This window comes from Lemur catta, chromosome 25, assembly GCF_020740605.2.
Source record: "Lemur catta isolate mLemCat1 chromosome 25, mLemCat1.pri, whole genome shotgun sequence".
Classification (NCBI taxonomy): Eukaryota; Metazoa; Chordata; class Mammalia; order Primates; family Lemuridae; genus Lemur; species Lemur catta.
The window spans coordinates 1770504-1793994 of NC_059152.1; the positions used below are offsets into that span (position 1 = coordinate 1770504).

The 23491-nt window shown below is 56.7% G+C and overlaps 2 long non-coding RNA genes across 3 annotated transcripts; one reads left to right on the plus strand and one right to left on the minus strand.

Moving 5' to 3' along the window:
* Nucleotides 1-1723: 1723 nt before the first annotated feature.
* LOC123627517 lies at nucleotides 1724-18025 on the minus strand. Of its 2 annotated transcripts, none has more exons than XR_006731319.1 (3): nucleotides 17946-18025; nucleotides 16934-17037; nucleotides 1724-2667 (listed from the first exon to the last, which is right to left on the minus strand). It is a non-coding gene; the product is annotated as an uncharacterized LOC123627517 (long non-coding RNA). The 2 variants fall into 2 exon arrangements; XR_006731320.1 differs by lacking the exon at nucleotides 17946-18025 and adding an exon at nucleotides 17137-17178.
* Nucleotides 18026-18461: 436 nt separating this feature from the next.
* LOC123627518 lies at nucleotides 18462-21429 on the plus strand. The gene is made up of 2 exons (XR_006731321.1): nucleotides 18462-18950; nucleotides 19762-21429. It is a non-coding gene; the product is annotated as an uncharacterized LOC123627518 (long non-coding RNA).
* The last annotated feature ends 2062 nt before the right edge of the window (nucleotides 21430-23491 follow it).

Genomic DNA, 23491 nt, shown 5'->3' on the forward strand with positions numbered 1-23491 from the left:
CCACCCGGAACCAACACTTCATTGGGTTTCCCTTGAGGTACACATTTCCTGGATCGTTCTCTTTGGGATTCCCCACGACCATCTGTCACTGTGTTCCCACATTAAAGGCATCCGCACTCCTGGAAGGCAGGAAGCATATTTTATTTCTCTTTGTATCTCTCCCTGTTAAGTAAATGAATGGATTAGTTAATCATGAATTTAAGTCATACGTGTTCTCCTAAAAGCCAGGCTGTAGTAAACTGTCTCCCTCTTGGTCTTGTTGCTGAGCTGCCGCCAGGCTGGATGAAGAAGGCAAGAAGCAGTGGAACCTTCGTGGCACTAACCTTTCCACCAGCCGGAGTGGAGGGGGAGGCCAACTTCGGGTGTCTGTCTTGCCCCCTGCCACCCACTGCTGCCCCTGGCAGGGACTCTGCCCTTAACTGTGCTAAACGCCCTTCTCTCACCTCGCCTTTGCCATCATCTCTCTAAATGCAGAATGTGTAACTGTTTCTTTTTGAAGCATACTGTGGGCCGGGCAGGGTGGCTCACACCTGTCATCCTAGCACTCTGGGAGGCTGAGGCGGGTGGATTGCTCGAGGTCAGGAGTTCGAGGCCCGCCTGAGCAAGAGCGAGACCCTATCTCTACTAAAAATAGAAAGAAATTATCTGGCCAACTAAAAATCTATATAGAAAAAATTAGCCAGGCATGGTGGCACATGCCTATAGTCCCAGCTACTCGGGAGGCTGAGGCAGGAGGATCGCTTGAGCCGAGGAATTTGAGGTTGCTGTGAGCCAGGCTGACGCCACGGCACTCACTCTAGCCCGGGGAACAGAGTCAGACTCTGCCTCAAAAAAAAAAAAGAAAGAAAGAAAGAAAGAAAGCTCTTGCCAGATGCTGGCACCTTGAATATTGGACTACTCAGCCTCCAGAACTGTGAGCTAATAAATTTTTGCTCATTATATTAATAAATTACCTAGCCTGTGGTATTCTGTTATGGCAACACCAAACAAGGATGCTTAGATTTCTCAAATCTCAGTAAAATAACATTTTCCCTAAGTAATATAAAAAAGGCAGATTTATCTTAAGTCATCAAAAAAAGATTCCATGGGTAAAACTCTGAGTACGAGATTAATGCTATTAATCCCATAGCACTAATCTACAAAGTAGCATTATAGCAATACACTTCAAAAATGTCATTTCTGCAAATACATAGCTCCTCCTCTTCTAAAAATTTTCACTTCTTTTTCCTATTTTACTGTTTCTGATGTTCTCTGTGCTCATTTTCCTAGCCCTAGAGAGAACTGCTATTGCTCTGGAAGTCAAGGCCAGGACTCCCACCCTGACCAGGTGAGACGCCTGGTTCCCAGCTGTGCTTTGCGTCTGGACAGGGCTCCTCCCACCGGCCAAGGCAGGCAGATCCTGTTGTGCTCTTTTTTTACAAAGAAATGGCCCCGGGCATGGTGGCACACGTCTGTAGTCCCAGTCCCAGCTACTCGGGAGGCTGAAGCAGGAGGATCTCGTGAGCCCAGGAGTTTGAGGTTGCTGTGAGCGAGGCTGACGCCACGGCACTCTAGCCCAAGCCACAGAACAAGACTCTGTCTCAAAAAAATAAAATAATATAATATCAAATAAAAAGAAGTGGCCCATCCTTAAACATGCTTTTGCTGTCCATATGCCTGCTGGACAATGTCTGAGCTTATGGAAGAATTCTACAGCTCTGACCATGAACCTAACAGGATGCAGTGCCTTTCTTAACGTTGTCAATTCAATTTGTAAAGTCAAACTGGGATTCCTACTAATAATAAATCTTTATTACATTCAAAGGACGACATAAATCCCTGTCAGTTACTTTGAAAATACTTTGCTCCTTGACACCTACTCAACAATGTCCACAGATACTGCTGATGATCCTCTTCCCGGCCAGGCTCCAGCCAGGCTCCTCTGAGCCTCTTCTCAGCTGGGCTTCACCCTCAGCCTATAAAGATTTGAACAGACACTAACATAGCAAACAAGTATGAAACTCTTACAGCGGAAGAAATTTGAAAACAAAATTTAGAACACATTTTTAAACAAATTCCCGGAGTGCCTGGGGATTTTCATGTTTACCCAAATAGGGTGTAGGTTAATGAGGGGAACGATGAAGGGCCCTGTTTTTGAGGAATTATGTGAACAAGGCTTTCCAACAAGGATCCACGTGGCTGCAGCACGATTAGATGCTTGGGCAAGAGGCAGCCCCTGTGCCCTTGCTGAAATGAACTTGCCCCGTCTGGCCACAGGCTCCAGAACGTCTTATGACAAGTTTTGCTCCCAGGTGCCCGTCGTTAGAAACTGTGAATTCATGAATTAATCACTGATGACAACGCTGAGCTCCCTCTACTGGCCCTGCCTCTGGCAGCTGCAGCAGGGGATATTTCTGTTTATATTTCTTTCAAGAAAAGAGCAATTTATAATCCACAAACAGAGACGATGAAGGAAAGCCACAAAGAACAGAGGATTGTTTTAAAGTAGCTAAAAGTCGGTGAACTGTCCCGGGCAGGTCTTGTACTTCCCAGGCAGGTGTCGGGATTGCCTGCCCTGCTCCGGGCATGGACCGATGGTGCCGCTCAGAAATCCTTCCAGAACTTCATCTCTGTGAGCAGGTAAAACCGAAAGCAAAGGGGCTGGAAGCCTTTCCGTTTGTTCTGCACCTGAAGGAGTTCAGAGAGAATAAAATAATATCTGGACCCGTCCTTTTTTTTTCTGTTTCAAATTTCTAAACAGGAAAATTTTTTAAATGGAAAAAGAAAAAGCTAGATTCACACGGGAATCACCCCAGGCAGGACAGGAGCACGACAACAACGATCTAGGCAACAGCTTTACCCTGAGGCTCCCGGGCAGGGGACGGCCCTGGACCACGATGGCCTCGGGAGCAGACGGCGTCCTGTCGGGAGCCCTCCAAGGGTGGCCCCGGCCCGCAGGCCACAGCCGGGCTAACAAAGACAGGTGACATGTCCCCCACGTGACCGGTATCACCACGTCTGTGTGACACATGCGTGCCGGCTCTCACTGTAAACTGAATTCAGGCGCTATTTCCTCGCCTCAGTGGTCTCTGTGTCCTTGTCATGGTATACGCCAATAAAGATTTATTGGGCGGATAAAACACACACACGGGGGAACGACGAAGGGTAAGAAAGAGGAAGAACAGAGAAAGAAAACATCACCTTTTAGGGGTGACCTAGTTGCTGTGGTTATGGGGACATGTCCAGGGAGGTACAGGACTGTCCCCTATCAGGGTCTGCCTGCGTCCCTGCCCAGTGGCACTCCCCTGGGGCGTGCTGTGACCTCACCTGGGGAGGGAGGTGACAGAGAACTCCCCTGGGAAGCCGGGATCTCAGCCAGGGCACCCCCAGGAGTGCTCCAGGCGGGACAGGAGTTGTGTCACACATCCCGGCATGACTGTGTAGAAAGGATGTAATAGAGGAGACAGAAAAATAAGGACATGTGAGGAGGTGTCAACGCTTGGCCCTGCCCAAGGCGACGCTGCAGCCTCTGCAGGCAGCCGGTGTCTGGGAACACGGAGATGCCCGATATTACCTGACACTTATTAAAACACCAGGTGCCAGCACTTCGCATGCAATAGCTCTAGTCGTCCTTCCAATACCCCGTGAGGTAGGTACATTTATCCCCACTTTGTAGATGAAGAAACTGAAAGGATGGTTGAATGACTGGCCCTAGATGACCCGGGCAGTGGGTGGGTAAGCTGGGTCGAGACCAGAGGCCCGTGACTCAGGGCCCCCGGTGTGCGGCGTATGGAGGACTGTCCCGGCTGGAATCCCGCCTGGGTCCCAAAGAGTTGTCTCTGTGGTGGGAAGTGTCTGCCCCTTCCCCTGGGGACCCCTGGGTATGTGCCAGTGCTGGGGGTTGCTTAATGTGGCTGCCGCCTCCTAACCCGTTAGCACGATGAGAGCAAGTCTTGTCACAGGTGACCTCAATGTCCCCTTTGTGCCAGCCCGGGGCTGCGCACATGTTGTGCTGAATGCGCACAATCAGCCCGTTGCTGTTTGGCCAGTTGTCCTTTTAAGACACTTTGTATATTCTTTGTAATAATTAAAAACCAGGCCCCTCTAGGGGTATCTGACTTCACAGAAACCCAGCTCCCAACTCTCAGTTCTATCACAAAATCCTTTTCTTAACAGCTCTCCTGCGAACCTCGGCTATACCACAAAAGAAATAAAAATGAAATAAATACCACAGATGACAAACTGACATCATGTGTCAATGTCGAGTGGGCCCATATTTAATTTTGAAGGCCTGGAGTCTGTGAAGTTGGCTGGAACGTGTTACATAAGCTGTAACAGTTCACTTTGAAGACAGGTTGGCAGGGCTGGAAAGTCTGACTCGGGAGGGGCCTCGCTATTGTCTGGGCTTCGCTTTTGACTCCACATCCTGAACTAAATGGTCGTTGCAGGCCGGGCACGTGAACAGGAAGTGGGCAGGGCTTGCTGCACTGCCTGGTGGGGCGGGAAAGGAGAAACACAAAGAAGTCATGACCTCTGTGGTTTGGTTTATGTTGCGACGTGAAAACCAGGAAGCTTATCTTACAGGAGGCTGATGGGTAAAGGTTAAGAAGAGAGTGGAGCTGTCACTGCCGGCCGCCCAGGAGGGGACCCACACTTGGTCCTCCACGGGAAGCGCCCGGATCCTGGAAGCTGGGAAAACCATAAAACTTGGCAAATATTTCCCAAAATGTAACCATGTCATCAAAATGGGACAGGCAGAAGAGTGTTTGCATGAACACAGTTTGATCAAAAATAGAGTTTGACTTTCCCTAAAAACTAACAGCTGCTCTCTGGTGTGACTCGAGTGGGAAGCAACACTGGCCAGCGTGCGGTGAAGGAGGGGACAGACGTTGACGCCCTGTGCGGCCGTTCTCCGGGTCTCAGGGCGTTTCGGCGGTTAGCGAGAGCCCAGCCCTCTTGCCTGTCCGTCCACCTGCTTGGTCCTGAAAATCTGCTGGGCCAGCGGTCGCCGTCTGAATTGGTGCTAACAAAACCATGGACGGGACAAACAGGAAACTGTTTTTACTGGAAAATTGCTTGAGAAGAGACCACAGAGTTTCAGGAGGGATGTGCAGATTGAGGATAGAAATACTTGAACTTTAGTGAGCTGGGACATCCTGGCGCAGCCCGGAAAAGACAGTTACCTTGTGACAGTCACATTGAAGGCATCCTGAGGGCCCGGGCTGGGAGAACTTCGCTGCCCTCAAGGAGTCTGGGACCCTCAGGTGGGACAGAAACGAAGCCCAAAGCTCCTCCCACGGCTGAGCTCCCCGAACCTGGCGCCTGCCACACCTGGCTCCGCAGGTACAGCAGACTGGAAAAGCGAGACTAGGAGTGTCTCCGCCACACTTATTTGAGAATTTGAGAACATGTCTAAATAACGAGACACCATTATTAACCGTCCTGGCCACTCTCCTGCCCAAGGTAGATCAAGGTGTGGCTCATTCCTCGCGGGAAGCCCCTGCAGCTGGCTCCAGCAAGGGCTGACGAGGGCTGTGTTGGAAACACCCTTGAGCTTCAGTCACTTTGATCTCAGTTTGCATTCCTGGATGTTAAAATAGACGCCTACACTCCCGGGCGGGAGAGGAAGCGGCACCCCGGGAAGATCTAGGCGGTGGCGTTCTCAGGAGCCTGGGGCAGGCTGGCCATCACAGGCCACGGGCTCCTCCGAGAGCCAGGGCCACACCTCACCTCTGCCCAGCGGCCCCAGGTGTCTCCCGGAAGCTTCCTTCCCCGGCCTTGGCCTGCCTGGCTCTGTCTGGTTTCTGAAAACAAAGAGACAGGCTGTGCACAGCGGCCTGACATGTGGGAAAGCCGTCGCTGACCCCGCCGGCCCTGAAGCTCCGGGAGCACAGGGCCATTTGCACGCAGTGGAGGGAGGACTCTGACGTGGGGAGGTTATGTCCACGGAGCTTGAATCCCTTGGCTTATGGCCTTGGAACCCCCGGGGGACCTGGGTGCTGGACAGCTGGTGAGCGTTGTCCTAAGTCGGGCCCATTCAGGGGAGTGGACGGACTTCTGCCTCAGGGACCCCTGCTCTTCCCTGCAGGGGCCCCCGTTCCTGCCCATGGCGCCCCCGTCCCAGGCTCCTGCTTCGACAGGACACCCGAGTCTGGTCACAGCCTCAGCACTCTGGGCTGTGCTTCCTCCTGAAGCGTATCCTGCTTGGAGTTCCCAGAGCATGTGGGGAAAGGCCCCCTCCCAGGGCGCTCTTCCTCCTGTAATTAGAAGGTTGCATTTCAAAGACACTTTTAATGATCCAAAATGTCGTTGCCAGAAAGAAAATAACATAGGAGGCCAGGCTGAGGGATTGTGTAGAGCATTCAGCCCAACGCCTGGGCTAGATCCCTTTTGGGTCACCAGGGCAGGGGGCTTGTGGCCTTGAGGAACACGGGGTATGAGCTGGCTCCGTCTAGAAGGCTCTCCCTGAGAAGCCCCCGGAAGGGAGGGGCCTGGAAGGGCCGTACCTGGAATTTAGGTGAGGGAAAAGCCCCCTTTCCTCCCACTCCCACCCTCTCCTGTTCGTCCCCCCTTGGCAGCCCCTTCTGCCCTACTCCACGGTGGCCTTCAGCTGGCCAGTCCCCTCCTTCCCGGGACTCCCTGTCTCCCTGGGGCCTCGAACCATCTCCCTCCGCAAATCAGAGGCCGGGCCAGAATTCAGCACACACGCAGTGAAGTGGGACACGGGGGGGTGGCGGGGTCACAACTGGTCAGTCTGTCCCTCTGTTCCTTCTCATCCCAGGACTCAGCACTGTGTCCACTGCTTCGCTCCCAGGACAATCACTAGCAAAGCAGCGTCACAGGGTCTGACTCTGTCCACCCCCCAACCCCAGCAGGATTAGACTTGGCTCCAGAAACACGATGGATTTCATTCAGTGTTTTTGTTGGCCAAACACATATCTTTGGGATAAAGAGATCTCTGGAAGCCACGAGGTTCGATCAAAACATCAGCCTTCTCAGGCAGGCACGTCTCTGTCATGGTTGCCTCTGGACCGTTCATTCCTTCAGCCTGGGACCATGTTTATTCTTCTCTTCGTCTGCCTGAAACGCAGTGAGGGCTGGTGCCTTGAGCCCGGCACGAGGCACGGGAAGCTCAGCTTGAGGGACTGTGGTGAGGTCGTCCCGGGTGGGGGTCCTGTGAGTCTCTCAGAAACTTCTTCCCCCGTAGAAGTTCAACCTGGAGATTTCGCACAGCTCTGGGCTCTCAGCAGCCGCTCGTGCCCCGGCTCTCTGACTGCCCTGGGCTGTCACCTGACAGGAGTAGCCTGCGGCGAGCCCTCGCCCACCCCTCTCTCCCGGGCAGGCCGCTGACCCCCTCAGCGGGTGACCAGAGGGAAACTGGCACCCAGACCTGAAGCTTTTTTTTGGAGACAGAGTCTGACTCTGTTGCCCGGCTAGAGTGAGTACCGTGGCATCAGCCTCGCTCACAGCAACCTCAGACTCCTGACCTAGAGCGATCCTCCCGCCTCGGCCTCCCAGAGTGCTGGGATTGCAGGTGTGAGCCACCACCCGGGCCCAGACCTGAAGCTTTTGAGTCCCAGAAACCTACATGTCTCTTTCCTTCCCAGCCCCCACCCTCCGGCCCGGCCCATCGCTGAGATTTTAGGAGAAGGAAGCCCCGCTGAGTTGGTTTTCAGCTCAAGTGTCCACTCGGGTGACAAAAGGAAGAGTCGGATTTGGTGGGGGAGGGGACCTCGCAGCCCTTGCAGGGTCTGGGCTTTGGGGTAGCCCCTGGGGACCAGCTCCCCCCTCTAATCGAGTCCCAGCCTCCTCTCTCTGGGGGTCCCTTGTTGCGCCAGCCACCTTCTGCCGTGGGTGGCTGCTATTTCTGCAAATTCGGGCAGCAAATTCCGTGTCTTGCTCGCTCGGTGCCCCAGGGGCCCCCTGCAGAGTAGGAATTCCACAAAGACCTTCCAGTGAGGCCGGGAGAGCCAAGGAGCCAGCCACGAGCTGAGCTTGGGGGCTGTACCCGTGAAAGGCCGCGTAGCTGCATTCTCTTTGACTTCTCCATTTGCCTGGATCTTGGCTTAATTTGACATAATTCGTTTTTTTTTTTAAAAAAAGGCCCACTCCACTAGTTCAATTACAGGGCCACCTGTATGCCACCTCCCGGGCTGGGCATTCACCTGCTGAGGTCACAGGACGGGTCAGAATCCGTCTTTGCTCTCCTGCAATCTGCACTCTAGAGCGGGCTTGCGTGGGAGGAGCAGAGGCGGCTACAAATGACAGACGGGAGACGGGTTAGAGTCCCAGCGCACCCAGACCTGCCTCCGCCCTGTCCTGCTGGCCCGTGTGGAGCACCTTGGGCAGAGGAGAAGCCCCTGGAACTTTCTGGTGAAGCACAGGAGCTGTGAGCAGTTGATTTGGGCTACTCTACCTGGGCCCTGCCTCTCTCCAAACCCTCCGATGTCTGTGCTCTGAGAGTTGAGTAGCATTCCCGTTTACAGATGAGGACAAGCAGATGCCCACAGTCACACAGCTGGAAGGTGGCTGGGCCAGGTCTCAGCAGCCTCGAAGGGAAGTCTTCAAGTGAGAGCCAGTGAGAAAGCTCACATGCCAGGGACGGGCAAGCAAGGGTGACAGGAGGAGGCGGCATCCAAGATGGGCTGTGGAGCGAGGACAGGATTTCGGCAGACAGTAGAAGAGATGGGAAAGTTGTCCCCACCACGGGACACAGAGAGAGCCAAGTCAGGGAGGCAGGACAGGGCAGGCTGTGCCCAGGGGCAGCTGATGAGCCAGGAAGAGCCGCAGGTTGTCAGCGGAGTTGGCCCGTGGGTCCCACCCCTCCAGGTCCCCTTTGAGGCAGGACAAGCTCCTGACACATTGCTCATGATTCTCCGGAATTCCAGAAAATGTCCTTTTCCTGTTACCTAGTGCTATGACATTGCACCACACGGTGGCATAAATAAAATATGTACCAGCTATCATAAGCCTGTGGCACTCCAGCTCCACCAGCTCAGCTTCCTGCTGTCGGACTCCATGGCTTCCTGTCAAGGTGACGGTCACAGTGGCCCTTGTAAACCCACAGCTTCAAACACATTTAAATGCAAATAGACCGAAGATACATAAAACAATCCCCTAAAAAACTAAACTCCTCTCGGGAAGCCCTGTTTATAGTTCCGTGGCCCCTGCCACCTTTCCTGAGGTCACGTGCTGTGCTGCCTGGGACCAGATGGCCTGCTGGAGATGTCTGGCACACTCCGCGGCCACTCTGCCCAGGCAATGTGGCAGTCCTCGTCCCCGCCTGCTCACAGCCCGTCCAGGTTGCAGTGTCTCGGGCCTGCTGGGCTCCCAGCGCGGCGAGCAGAGACCGCAGAGTAAATTGTTTGTCCCAAAGCCAGGGATGGCAGGACTGTGCCCGCCGGCGCCACTGCCCGGAGGAGCAGCACAGCTTGGTCTTGCGAAACCCGGGATAAAGAACGGCCTGGCCCTAAGCCACCCCCGACCCCCAGGCCAGGCTGCTCCGCTGCCCTCAGCTCCTTTGTCACCAGTGGTGGGGACAAGGAGAGGAGCGGTGGCTCTTGAGGAGCGGCCAGGGGCACAGCTGCTGGGGTGCAGGTGTCCAGCCACCCAAAGCATGATGGAGCGTCAGGGTGGGGACCCTCCTGCCGTCAGGCACAGCAGCTCCGGGGCACAGGTACGAGGGACGGAGGGTCAGCGTGGCTGGGGCTGGAAAGCCTGGATCGCTGACCGTGGGACCGCGACACTCGCCTCTCAGAATCTGCACACCAGGCGCTCTGCCCTGCCCTGCGCCTCCAAGCCTCGGGGACCGGATCCAGGGCCACCTGCCACCTCCACCCGCTGCCCTGCCCGAGGGGGATGAGGCGGCAACGCGGCGGTTGCACGCGGTTCTGCTGACCCGGGTCGGCGGCCGCAGCGCAAACCCAGCCTGGGGCTGTTTTTCCAGAACAACTTTCCAAGCGACCTGCTCATTTGCATACCGTATGTGGCGCTTCTGACAGCGCCGTGGCGGGGTTGACTGCGTGGCCCTCGGCAGAGTCTGCCGCCCCCTGCTGCAGACGACGTGTCACCACCCCGCAGCGAAGACGCGCGGGCAGGGGACCAGGTACCCGGCATGGCTGTCACCCCGGGGGAGAACTGATTCCCCCCTGAATTAAGGCAGTTGGGATTCGGGGACTTCACATTCCAAGGATGACAAGTAGAATCCTTTATGAGCGCTGGCTACCCGAAGCACCGGGTTGAGAAGGATCCTGAGGACCAAACTCAGCAAGTGGGATTTCACTGAGTCATTCACTTCCCCTGGGGGGAGGGGGAGGAGCCAAGGCACAAGGATCACATATTTTCCACCAAATTAGAATGTCCACTTCTGGCCGGGGGGCGGTGGCTCACGCCTGTCATCCCAGCACTCTGGGAGGCTGAGGTGGGAGGATCCGCTTGAGGTCAGGAGTTGGAGACCAGCCTGAGCAAGAGTGAGACCCGTCTCTACTAAAAATAGAAATAATTAGCCGCGGCCTGTGTGATCTGTAGTTCCAGCTACTGGGGAGGCTGAGGCAGGAGGATCGCTTGAGCCAGGAGTTGGAGGTCGCAGTGAGCTAGGCTGACACCACTGCACTCCAGCCCAGGGGACAGAGTGAAAGTGTCTCAAGAAAAAAAAACAAAAAAAAAACAACAACTTCTGTTTCATTGAAAACTAAAGCTCAGCCACTGGGATTTTTTCTCTGCTTAGACACTTAAAAAGTTCACCTTGGGATTTGCTCATATATGAAAACTCTGAAGAATTCCCTTGTTTCTCTCTCTTAACGGCAGGCCCTGGGGGGCTTGTCCAGGCCTGTACCCAGACGAAGGCCCCTGCCTGCAAGCCCGTCCTGCATCCCGAAGGAAGTGCGGGTGGTGGGGTCCGGCCTGGCACAAGGACCGAGAGTGCAGCTGCAGAGGGCGCTGGGTCCTCAGGCCGCCTGCACCCCGGAGAGCCACAGCCTGGCTGGAGCTGGCCCAAGGCCGGGTGTGGGCGACAGGGAGAGGCATGGCCTTATGTAAACCCTCGAGCCATCTGTGCTGCCTCTGTAGTGCTTACCCACGAAGCAGGAGCTGTTCCCAGGGACAATCGGGCTGTTTGGTGATGCTCCATCTGAGAGCAGATGGACCAGGACCTGGGTGGGAGAGGAAGCTAGATGCAGGGGAGGAATGGGATGGTTTCAGAGGACATTTGGGACAGAAAGTGGGGTCTGAAAAAAGCACGTGACAATGCCCCATTACCCTGGGCCTGGGGAAGGAAATGCACAGCCTTTCATAAAGTCTTTTTCTGGGTGGGCAAAATGGGCACGGCAGGGTGCTCCTGTCCCATGGTGAGCTGGGACATGCAGACATGGGGCCCGGTGCAGGTTAGGAACCCACTGAGACTCACGCCTCAGACCTTTTCCTCAACGTGGTGATGCCTTTGAGACGTCTTTGGCTGAGATGTGCCGGATGGCCGTGATACTAACCGTCTGCACACAAGAAACGAAAGGAGAGCAATGTTCCCTCCCCCCACCCTGTAAGGACAGACAGGCCATTCTGTTCCTCCCTCTCCAGACGGAGAAGGGAGGATGGAAACGTGGACTGATTCTGTTTGCTAAGGTGCTGTCCAGGCAAGAGGGACAACTTCTCACAGCCAGACCAGAGAGGAGCCACTTGGGTTGCCCAAAGCCCAGCAGAGAGGGGCCCCTGAGCTCCCCCGTCTCAAGAGCAGGGAGGGGGACCCCTGGGCACACCCTGTGGGGGACATCTCTGAGCCCTGCAAGGTAGGGGCCATGCTCAGGGGACATAGGAGCCGTGGTGACCACCCAGGACTAAGGTCCAGGCCTCCTCCCTGTGTTCCTCATGAACTAAAATAAAACCCTAAGCCCCCGGCTGACTGAACAGACCCCCGCTTGGCCAAGGGGACCCCAGAGAAACCTTAAGTCTGAGTTCCCGGCAATGACGGGATGGAGGTTGGACACGCCTCATTACACCCCCTCCCTTGCTACTGGCCATCAGGTTTTGTCCCTAAGAGCCAAACAGAAACAAATCTCGCGATCCAGACCAGCATTCTTCCCCGACAAGAGACCACCAACCATGAAGTGGTTTTAACCAGTCTATACAGCGTGCGCAGAGAGGGTTTGTATGTCCTTGTTTCACCTTTTTGACACCAGAGGGCTGCTGTTTCCGAGCACGGACCGATAAAAGGGCATAAAGCTTGACTGTGTGTGCGCATCTCTCCTGTCATAATAGTCGCGACTCCTCCTATAGCTTGGCTGATGTGTCTGTGTGGCCATCCCCATCAGTATGAACTCCTGTCCCCATTGTCCCTGCCTGGACGCACGTGTTCCTGGCTTCTGGCCGGCGCTCTGCTTCCCAGCCTGTCGGAGCAGCCACCCACAGGCTGCAAAACCTTTATGAGAAATAAAGTTCTCCCTTCCAAATTTATGAACCTTGCCACTGTTCCGGTAACATCCCCTCCCCGAAAAGCCTCAGGATCCCACGTGAGCCCAGGAAGTGGGGAGGGATCCCCAGGAATCGAGTGGATGGTCCCTCTCGGGGAGGTGCAAGCTTGGATTTAACTTAATTTAGGGAAACAATGTCTGTTTCAAGTTCAAGTGTTATGAAGCAGTTACACCACTAACGGAGACCCTCTTCACTTATACAGAAAAGCAACTTCTTAGCTAGAGGATGAGGAAGGAGCGAGAACCTCTAGGTGGGAGGTACAGCTCAGCATCACCCAAATGTGTCTTCTCCCCTTGATGAGTCACCCCCAGTAATGACCCCTGGGCGGGGACAGGGGAGAAAAAGGCAGAACCGCCTCAGACACTGAGACCCGTCGGTGGCCGTCCTGGGCCCCTGCCGCTGCAGAGAGCTGGGCACGTCCAGGGTCTCACTCCCCCACTGTGGCCAGCGCAGGGGGCCGGCTGGTCCCGTGGGCGTGGCCGAGACAGACTGTCGGTGTTTGTAGCTGCTCCGGCCACACGGCTGCAGATACCAGCCAAGCACCAGCCGCAGGCAAGGCCTTTCTGATCAAGACCGGAGCTCAGGTTCTCCAAGTCCCAGCGCGCCAGAAGGGAGGGTGGAGCCTGGGGCAAGGCCTCCTGCTTCGGGGACTCACAGGGACTGCAGAGCCTGCGGGGAGCCGCCCTCCCTGTGGCTTGGGTGACTGAGATCACTTCCTGTCTCACTTCCCTCTCTGTGGCCTGCGGAAGGCGGGGGGGCAGGGCCGGGCTGGGCCGGGCTGCAGGGATGCGGAGATGCGGGCTCTCCCCAGGCCGTGGACCGACAGCAGAGCCGTGTGGCTCCGCCCAACTCCGGCAGTGGCCCCTTCGTGTCCCTTCCTGCTCCTTGACCCTGGGGCCTCAGAGGAGGCTCCCGGTGACAAAGTTCTCTGTAGCCACAGGGCTCGGAGGCCACTGAGGACAGTTAGGCTCCTCCAGGAGGGTCAGAGGCCTGCGATTCATTGTTCTGTTTGGAGCAGGGAAGGACAAGGAGCTTTCTAGGGCTACTGCCCCAGGGACAGCTCTAACTGCTCTTTCCCACCCTTTCTCGTGTTCTTTCAAACAAGAAACGATGAACTCTAGCAAAGGACTCGCGGGAAACCTGCAAGGATTTCCAAAGGTTAAGGGGACAGGAAGCCAGAAGGTGGAGATGACCTTGTGCGCCTCCAGCCACCAGCTGTGACATCCGGGGGATCTGCGAGGTCAGACAGGGCCAAGCAGGAAGTCCCCAACCACAAAGCACAGGCACAGGAGTGGGTGGGGCTCCTCCAAAACTCGCACCTGCTCCCCAGTCTCCTCTCAGAAACATCCCTGAACTGAAGACCGGCCCTCGGCTGTGGCTCAAAAGAGCCGCGTTCTCCTCTGACCAAACCCTGGGGACGAGGCCCTTCGAGACCCCCCGGAACTCAGTCTCCTCATCAGCAAAGGGAGGGGCTTGCAGCTGGTGGTCTCTGAGGGTCTTCTCAGCTCTGAGCCTGTGATCGTGAGTTTCACCCCCTGACCTGTGTGCAGAGAATTTGAGGAGTGAGACAGATGTTCAAGGCAGCGGGCCCTGTGCCGGCCTACGCTACTAAAGCAGAGGCAGGGCCCAGAATCGCGTTTTAACAAGCTCACACTGAAATCTCAGATGGTAGGGTAGCACACCAGCTTTCTCGTGGTTCCTCAACTGTGACCTTTGCCCTTGCTGTTCCCTCTGCACTGCAGCCTCCCTGAATCCTTGCGGTCTCTGCCCGAATGTCCCCTTCAGAGAGGTCTTTCCTGACAGCCTAGTCTAACAGCTAAACAAGAAGTCATTTTTTAACAAGGGATGTCCCATGCAATGTTCGAAATGTAACTGGACATCCTGCGTTTTTAGTTGCTAAATCTGGCAACCCTCAGCCAAGGGGACTCTGCGCCTCCAGCCCCCTGACCGTGGGCCATTTGTGAGCTGGAGTTCCGGGTGGCAGACGGCACCGCAGCTGCTACGCCTGCACAATCCACCCCTGCACAATCCACCCCTGCACAATCCACCCCTCCGCTCCCCTCCCAGAAAGACGCGTAGACGCTGGACAGCCTAGACAATTAAAACAAACTGTCTTCTGCGTAGTCTCCGCACCTACAGACGCGCACCTGCAGAGCCAGGGATTTCTGGGCCAGGAAAGACCTAAGACATTTCTTCTCCCATCCTCCCCTCCCTTCCCCCACCTCCCGCCCCACACTCAGGCCCCCCGAGTCCCCCAGCGATCACATCCGTACCGTCAGCTGCATGTCGGTACAGACGTACGGTACAGACCCCTGCGCCATGCAGGCCCCTGTTGTAGTAACGGGCACCACGGGGCAGACACACTAATAGAAGAGGCCCCTGCCCTTGACACTGGTAACCATAGCGACCCAGAGTTGGAGCATGTTATAGGCTGAATTTTGTCCCCTCCCAACCCCCCAAATTCATATGCTGAACTCCTCACCTCCAGGACCTCAGACCGCAGCCTTATTTGCAGACAGGGTTTTCACAGAGGTAATCAAGGGGGATTGAGGTCATTAGGGTGGGACTACATGCAATTTGGCCGGTGTCCTTGTAAGGAGAAATCTGGACACAACCACGTACAGAGGGGAAGACCACGTGAGGACAGGCGGCAGCCGGCCACCTGCAAGCCAAGGAGGGGCCTCAGAAGGAACCAACCCTGCCAGCGCCCTGCTCCCGACTCCAGCCTCCAGAACTACGCGATGACACATAGCTGTGGTGTAAGCTGCCCGGTGTGTGGCACTTTGTTACAGCCGCCCTGGAATCTGACACAGGTGCCCGGCCTCGGAGCACGGACTGGCTTCACCCTCTCTCCTGGCACCTCCCGGCCCCCTCAGGCCGCAGCCCATTCCCAGGTGGGGTCTCCGCAAAAGCACGTTCGTGGTGAAGGCTCAGGTTGCCTCAGCGACAGGCTCGGCTCAGGAAAGCCGCCGGGTGCCAGCCAGGTTGGCAACCCAGCTCCGGTTGGAGACCCCCCGGCGGGTGGAGAACACGCTCACTTTCCTAGCAGCCTCGCCGGGGAAACTTGTGCACCGGCGGCAAAAGCGCACGAGGACCCAAGAATGAGACTGTCAGGTCTTGAGACCGAATGAAAGAAATTCGGAGCAGCCAGGGTCAGGGAAGGGCGAGTGGGCACACAAAGCGACATGAAGCCGACTTTCTGGTCTCCGGAGCTTGGCGCCGAGTGAACCAGGGCACCCAGCACAGCACCTAGCACACAGTAGGTGCTCAGTAAATGCTAAGCGCTTGCCAAGATCAAACACAAACATCCCAGCCCAAGCAGCACCTTCCAGCACTCTCCGTTGCTTCAGAGTCCTGCCCAGAGGAGGTCAAAACTCTCAGAGGCCGGAGTGAAGAATCAGAGCTGGGGACGACACCACGCCACCAACAACCCCACCGGGACATCAAGGGGCAAGGAATCGCACTCGGGCAGACTTGGCTTATTGATAGCGCTTTAGGGAGACGAATACGGTTTTGAGTGACCGTCCACCCTGCGCCTGCCTCAGGACAAAGAGTGGCACGGGGCAGAGAAAGGCATGGAGGGGAAGGCCCAGAGCTCTCCCTGCCCGAGCCCTGGACGCACACGGTGGTCATCTGCCACATCCGGTCCTCCAGTCAACACCAGCAAGCGGCTGGGCCCCTCACCCGGCAGGGCGGACCCTGGGCCAGAGGAAAGTGGGGATGAGAACAGGGTGGGGGCTGGACAGCCCAAGGGGTGGCCTCCAGTCCCCCTGGGGCCTGTGACTGGCCTCTGCTGCCGGATGCAGCTGGTGTCCAGGGAAATGAGTCAGACAGTAGCAGCACGGAAGAGAGAGGCCTTGGAGCCCGAGAGCCACCAGCACGCGGGGCCGGGCTGGGGTAAGGACCAGCACCGGAGGTGAGCGAGAAGCTCAAGTCTGATGATGTCACCCTGAAGGAGGCAGGTGGCCTTCCTGGTCCGGCTTTGCCGACTGATCGCACCGAACTGCACAGGCTACCTGCCCCCGCCCTGTGCTGCTGCCGCCTGGGAACCCCATCCGAGCCCTCTCGGCGGGACCTGAGCCCCAGGGGCAGGGCTGCACCAAGACACCAACCCCGTTCAGGAGGTCGAGGTCACAGGATCGCTTGACGCCAGGAGTTCAAGACCAGCTTGAGCAACAAAGTGAGACCCCGTCTCTATAAAAAATAGACAAAAAATTAGCTGGGTCCAGTGGTGCGCACCTGTGGTCCCAGCTACCAGGGAGGCTGAGGCAGGAGGATCGCGTGGGCCCCGGAGTCCGAGGTCGCTGTGAGCTGGGCTGACGCCACGGCACTCACTCCAGCCCGGGCGACAGGGCGAGACTCTGTCCCCCACCCTCCCGGCCACTCCATGCGAACAGGCCGCAGCTGCGGACGACCTTCGACAGTCGGCACCGCGGCTCGACACGGCCCCCTGGCGCCCCGCCGGGCAGAGGGGAAAGATCGCAGGAGCTACCTTGCACTGGCCGCAGGCTCCGCGGCCCCAACGCCCGTATTCGTGCCTTTTCTCAGCCAGCTGCAGCGAGGATAAATCACTTCTCGGAGCCTCAGTCTTCTCAGCTGTAAAACAGGAACAAAGTCAACACCAGCTGCTCCGGGCGCCGGCGGGACGCGGGGGGAGGACGGGGACGGCCGCGGCCGGCAGGGGGCGCTGCGCACCCGTGTGGGACGGGACGCGCCGCCGAGCGCGGCCGCCAGGGGGCGCCCCTGCCTGCCTCCCCCGCGGACCGGCGCCCCTCGGGCCTCGGACCCCGGACCCGTCCCTTCCCCGCTCCTCCCGCTGCCCGCCCGGAAGCTCCGAGCACGTCCCTGCCGGGGGGGGAGGGGCAAGCGCGGGGGTGGGGAGGGCGAGCGCCGGGGGAGGGGCGAACGCGGGGGGAGGGGAGGGGCGAGCAGGGGGAGGGGCGAGCGCCGGGGGCGGGGCAAACGCGGGGGGGAGAGCAAGGGGGAGGGGTGAGCGCCGGGGGAGGGGCGAGCGCGGGGGGAGGGGAGGGGCGAGCAGGGTGAGGGGCGAGCGCGGGGGGGGAGGGGCGAGCGCGGGGGGGAAGAGGCGAGCGGGGGGAGGGGCGAGCGCCGGGGGAGGGGAGGGGCGAGCGGGGGGAGGGGCGAGCGCCGGGGGAGGGGCAAACGCGGGGGGAGGGGCGAGCGCCGGGGGAGGGGGCAAACGCGGGGGGAGGGGCGAGCGCGGGAGGAGGGGAGGGGCGAGCGCGGGGGGAGGGGCGAACGCGGGGGAGGGGCGAGCGCGGGGGGAGGGGCGAACGCGGGGGAGGGGCGAGCGCCGGGGCGGGGGAGCCAGGGTGGGTGGCGGAGTCGGTTCCTGCTTATCCCCGAGCAGCCAGCGGGTTCCACTTCCCGACCAGCCCACGGAATGACTGAAACAAGCCAGTCCCATCCTCCCGAGGGAGCCGGGGTCACCACGCCCTCGTGCTGTCACCCTGCGACGCCTCCCGCGGCCCCTGCTGGCTCACTCTGTCCCTGCGTGGTCCCCGCGTGGCCTGCGTGGCGCGGCGTCCTCGTCCCCGCGCTGCGAGTGCAGGTTCCCAGTCAGCCGCTGCTGGGCTCAGCGGTCCAGCGTTGGGGGTGTGGCTGCTTCGCCATGACCCAGGCGGGAGTCCCTCCCTCACGACAGGTGACCAGGAGGCAGTCAGAGCAACACTGCTGCCACGTGGGTTGCCTTGAAGCTGGGCGTCCTGCTACCGATGGCAGGAAGCCCAGGGGCTCCCCTAATCCCCAGGGACCCCGGCTCTGAGTGTCCCCCACCTGCTGTCACCTGCCATGCACTCGGGAAAGCGCCAAGCCGGTTGGTTTATTATTCCGTGTGTCCACAACCTGCCAGGTCACTGCACCTGTCCTGTAGCATATCCACGAATCCAGCAGTGACAACAGACCCGCTCTCAACCATCGGCTAGGAAACGAGAGGCCATCGTTTCCTAAAGGGACCAGTGTTTTTTTGTTTGTTTGTTTGTTTTACTTTCCCGCTGGACTACTTAAAAACAATTTGGCTAAGATTTTTTAAATGGTTATATATTTTCCACACAGGGTCTAAACGTGGGGAAGAATGTTAACCCAGATACCACCGTGGTTTCCAGAAGACAGGGACCGGGTCACGCGTTTACCTGTCTTCTGTGTCAGCACCTTAAAATCTGTTTCTTTTTAAAATCGGAATCAAACTCGCTGTCTCCCATGAGGACCCCTGGAGCTCTCTAGAAGCCACGGAGTCTGACGTGGCACGTGCAGGATTTCATGGCAAAGAGCCAACGGTTCCCAAATCCGTCCCACCCTCTCCGAGCCACGTCCCAGCCCACCTCCACCCCGCACGCCCGCCCCCAGCCGCGCCCACTCATGGCTGCATGGACGTCCCTGCGCTCTCACGGCGCCGAGCCCTGCGGGCTGGTGACACCTGTCATTCCTGAAGCCCAGCTCATCTGCCGGCTCCAGATGAACTGACTTTTCCATCACCTAAGCCACATACGGTGATTCCTCATCTGTTTCTATATCATTCTATGAAAGTTGTTGCACTGTAATTTTTTTAGGCTACTTTAGGTCAACTAATTTAGGCTAAAATCGTTCACTGATCTCCTCCTTGTCCCCCTCTCCCCAAGCACGTAGGGACATAGGGGCAGGGGTTGCATTTTAGAGGCAAATAACAAATGCTGCTCTCCGCTCGCCTTACAATCCATGGAAAGGAAGGAAAAAAAAACATCAGGGGGACAGCCACGCCAGAGGTTTGGCCGTGTGACTTGTATGTTCCATTCTGACCCGGATGTCGGGGCTCGTGGGCATTTGTGATGGGGTTTATCGTGGAAAGAGAACTCTAAGCTGAGCTACCATCTTGAGTAGGATTATACTGGACCTGGCTCCTGTTTGAATTCCGATTACATCCCACCCTCTCCATGCTCGAAGCTTCCTCCGTCCGAGGCGGTGAGCTCCGGCCCGGGGAGGGGGTGGACGGGGGGCACCGGCTCTGCCAATGAATGACGGACAAGCTGCCTCTTTGAGAATCACTGTCTGGCAGGGCTAGAAAGGATGGTTTCCATGGTTACCCCCATTCTAAGCTCTAACAGACAGTTCTTGGATCCTTGGCCCTGTGGCACACCCTGTTTATAATCTCGCTCGTTGAGTTGACAGCCCCAATCCCATCCCTGCCGATCAGCAGCCACTCCTGCTCCCTTATTCCACGAAGATTCCAGAAAGCAACTCTAAAATCTAGCATTCCAACTCTTCTGGCCTTTTGCTAACTTGCAGGCGTTTCGAGTTGCTATTTTTATCCTTTGTTTACATCAGCAGGTTGCAAGAAAGCAAGAGAGGCGCGGTGCCGGTCAGTGTTCAGTAGACAAAAGATCCGCAGGGAGAAGTCAAAGCCGCGTCCGCGCTAGTCTCCTGCGGCCACGCTCAACCTCGGGCTGACCTGCGTGACTCAGGGTTCACAGGAGAACCGGGCATGCGGATGACACTAAGTGAAAACAGTCTTTTCCTTTTCTTGAAAACTCAGGAGAACAAAGGGGTTCTGGGGATTTGAACAGCTCCCAATTAAAAAATAATAAAAAATAATTTTCCATAGTTCCAAAAATTATTAGCACTTAGCACTGGCGATCGGTATCTTACCACCCACTCCAAGCCCTGAACCCCCGGACGACCAGGCAGAGTGGAGTCACCGCCTCAAGTCAAGCGGCTTCCCACCCCACAATGATGAAGCCATGGGAATTTCTCTAGGGAACGTCTTTTAGGAAAAAACAAAAAAGGCAGCAACTTCCTTGGCTCTTGGGTCTGTGCCTCAGCTCTCCGGGCCTGAGAGCGAGAGCTTGTCACAACCTGTGAGCCTGTCACAACCTGCAGATCGGGAAGGAACAGCTGGTCCGCGAATCCGCATCTTGTTAGGTGGCAATTTAAAAGGCACTAAGAAAAATGTAATTTCATTGAGTATAAACTCACCGTATTGGAGGGAAAAAAATCTTCCAAGCAAATGCTTACAATACCCGTAGGCAGGAATAGGGATTTTTGGAAAAAGGGAAAGGAAGTTGTGGCGGGTACTTCTCAGTGTCACGTTTCGGGGGACAATCAGCCCGCGGTTGGTGACCGAGAGGGGCAGGTCCGGCCCTTTCATTTGCTGTCACCGCCATTCAGAGGGGGCCACCGCGGACGGGGCTCGCGGGCCCTCCCCGGCGACAGGCCCGTGCACGCCTCTCCGGGGCCGCCGCGTGCTTCGAAGTGGGTCAGGATCCACCGACGCCGAACCCAGCACCCACCGCGACCCACCGAGGCTATTCTCAGCCACACACCCGGGAGAAACGCATCCGTATGTTCACGAAGCCACACGCTGGAATATTCCTGGCAGGGCCGCCCACATCAGCCCCACGCTGGGAACTACTACAGCACAGCGACAACGGACCGGCCGCCACTACACACGCCGCGGCGAACTCGCACGCGACATCCAGGGAAGAGTCAGACACAGAGCAGAACGACTCCATTCACAGACAGCACAGAAACGGCAACGCTGACTGATGGGGTCAGAGGTCACTGGAAGATTCGGGAGCTTCTGGGGTTCTGGCAACATCCTTCCTCGACCCCCGTGCTGGGCGGATGGTGCGTTTAGTTTGCCACAAGTCGGGGAGCCGTACGCACACGCACACTTTGCTGCGTGTGTGTTTTACTTCAATGAAAAGTTAAGGAAAATAAAAAAGCCAATCCTGGCTGTGAACTCCCGACAGCAGCCCTTCCGTGGGTTTGAGTGGCCCGTCAGCGGGGACCTGTCTGTCCCAGGAGGGGACAGGCTGCTCCTCACCGCGGGTTCCCAGCTGGCTGCGACGGGACCACCGCAGGTGGCAACACCCACCCCGTGGCAGGAGCGGTGGCAGGAGGGCCACCTCCCCCCTTCACGTCACAGCCAGCTTCCCGGCTTCTCAGACTCACTTGTGTTGGGCTCAGGAGTGACGACCGAGAGCCGCAATCATCCAAGAATGACAGAAATCCCTGTCACACCCCAGGTGACTTTTGAAAAGCGCTTTGAAGAATCGATCTTCAATGCCCTTCCCCACAGGAGTGGCTTCCCGATATTAAAATCAGTTCAATGCGACGTTACCCCACGGCCACAGGCCTTTGCTGTGACAGGCCTTGTGGCCACGGACAAACAACAAATTAGTATTAATAGTTCTTCTTACCTGGTTTGCAGAGAGGAGCCTTGAGCCTTGAGCTTTACTCGCATCACATCTCCATGCTGGTGTCTGCAGCTGCCAGGGAGGTGACAGGGTGACAGAGGCTGTCTCGGGCTCTGATTCCGTCACCGTCAGCCCGGGCCATCTGCGGTAGGGACCTGCAGCCACCTGCAGCCAGGTACCCTCAGCACACGAGAACCACAGAAGCTAGAGCAGGAATGACCTCTAAGACCCACCCACTTCACTTCGCAGCTGAGAATGGAAGTCCTAAGACACGACCCCAAAGGTCACGTCACCCTCGCCCACTCTGCCTTCTCCGTGGCAGCCACCGGCTATCTTGCTGCCACCTAACTGCTAACGCAGCATCTTAGGATGTCAGATCTCATGACAATAATCTCCGAGAGAGTATCTCACTTAAAACCAAGGGGCCTCACACATCTTTCTGTCATATGGTTTCTTAGAGTGTCCCCTTTGCTACAGACAACGGGATTTAGCCTGGAACGAATAACATCAATCGCAGAAGGCTAGGGGCAAGCTCGTGACGACTTTGTCCAAGTGCCTCCTCCCAGCCTCTCTCCCGTGTCCATCTGGGGGCTGCTCTGCTGGACAGGGGAGGTGGAGACAGACAGCCTGTTCAGAAACGAGGCTGGTGACCAGGGACAGGGGGCCTGAGCCTTTTCACCTGCCTGAGGTCAGAGAGCAAAGACATGATGCAGAAATGAAAATGTGGCCATTAAAACGGTCACACCCCTTCCGCTAGTGTGCAGGCAAGCTCCTTCCCAACCACACACCCCAACCAGAACAGCAGGTTCATGCGCACAACTCTGAAGTCCTCGCGCCCCTGCGTGATCGTGCGGGAGTCCCAGTCCCGCTCACAAACTCAATACACTCGACATTAAAAGCGCAGGGCACCTGCTAGTCCCAGAGAACGGAGAGCAGGTGCACACAGGTCACCAGGCTGGAGTCCGGACTGTGGCCTTGGATGTCTCCAGGGAATAGGCCACTGGGTTTCCGTGGACTTGGTCAGGCACACCATTCGGAGAGAGGAAAGCGGTTGCCTGACACTGTCCTCAGTGACCAACTGAAATGCAGAAGGCCGATCGGGGACAGCTCCCCCAGCTTGTAGAACTGAGCACATTTTAAGGTCAGAATCGAGAAAACAAAACCGCTGAACTCTTTTTCACATCGTATACCTTTGGTACATTACAAACAAACGGGGAAATAAATACAAGTCTCCTTCGAATGAAGTATTTCATCTTTTTATTTCAAAAGAAGAAAGGATACCAAGAAGCAGAAGAACGAAGCAGTTAAAACCACAAAGCTGCAAAGTGGGAAAGAGAGTCCGAGAGGGGGCGATGGATCAGGTTCCAATGACACAGTTGCTTATGCAGACGCAGGGGTCGATGCTGCAAACCTAAGTCACACTGTGTCCAGTGACTTCGGCAGGCCCACGGATCCACCGCAGGGACAGCACCAGGCCCCTTGCTGCTGAATCCTGACTTTACACAGTCTAGACACATGTCATGCACATACAGGTTAACACGTTGTGGGTACATGAAACTGCATGCGGCTCACACAGAGAATCATCTAGAAGGCACTGTATTGTGCAGCGGGAGCTGCTGCTTTCTGGCAAGTCCTTCCTAGGCTGGCTCACAAGTGGTCCTTTTTATTCCTTCCTACTTGAAACTCTGATGCAAAAACCAGGTGCCAGCCCGATCCCACCCTGCCAGCTATTTTGGGTTCATGTCTCATCCTCTCGTCTGCTTCCCCGTCTTCAAAGCAGATGCCAAGCTTAGAAGATGATGTTTCCTGACAATGAGATAGATCCTGTTTGATTCAGATGTTCCAATGATTTGAGTCAA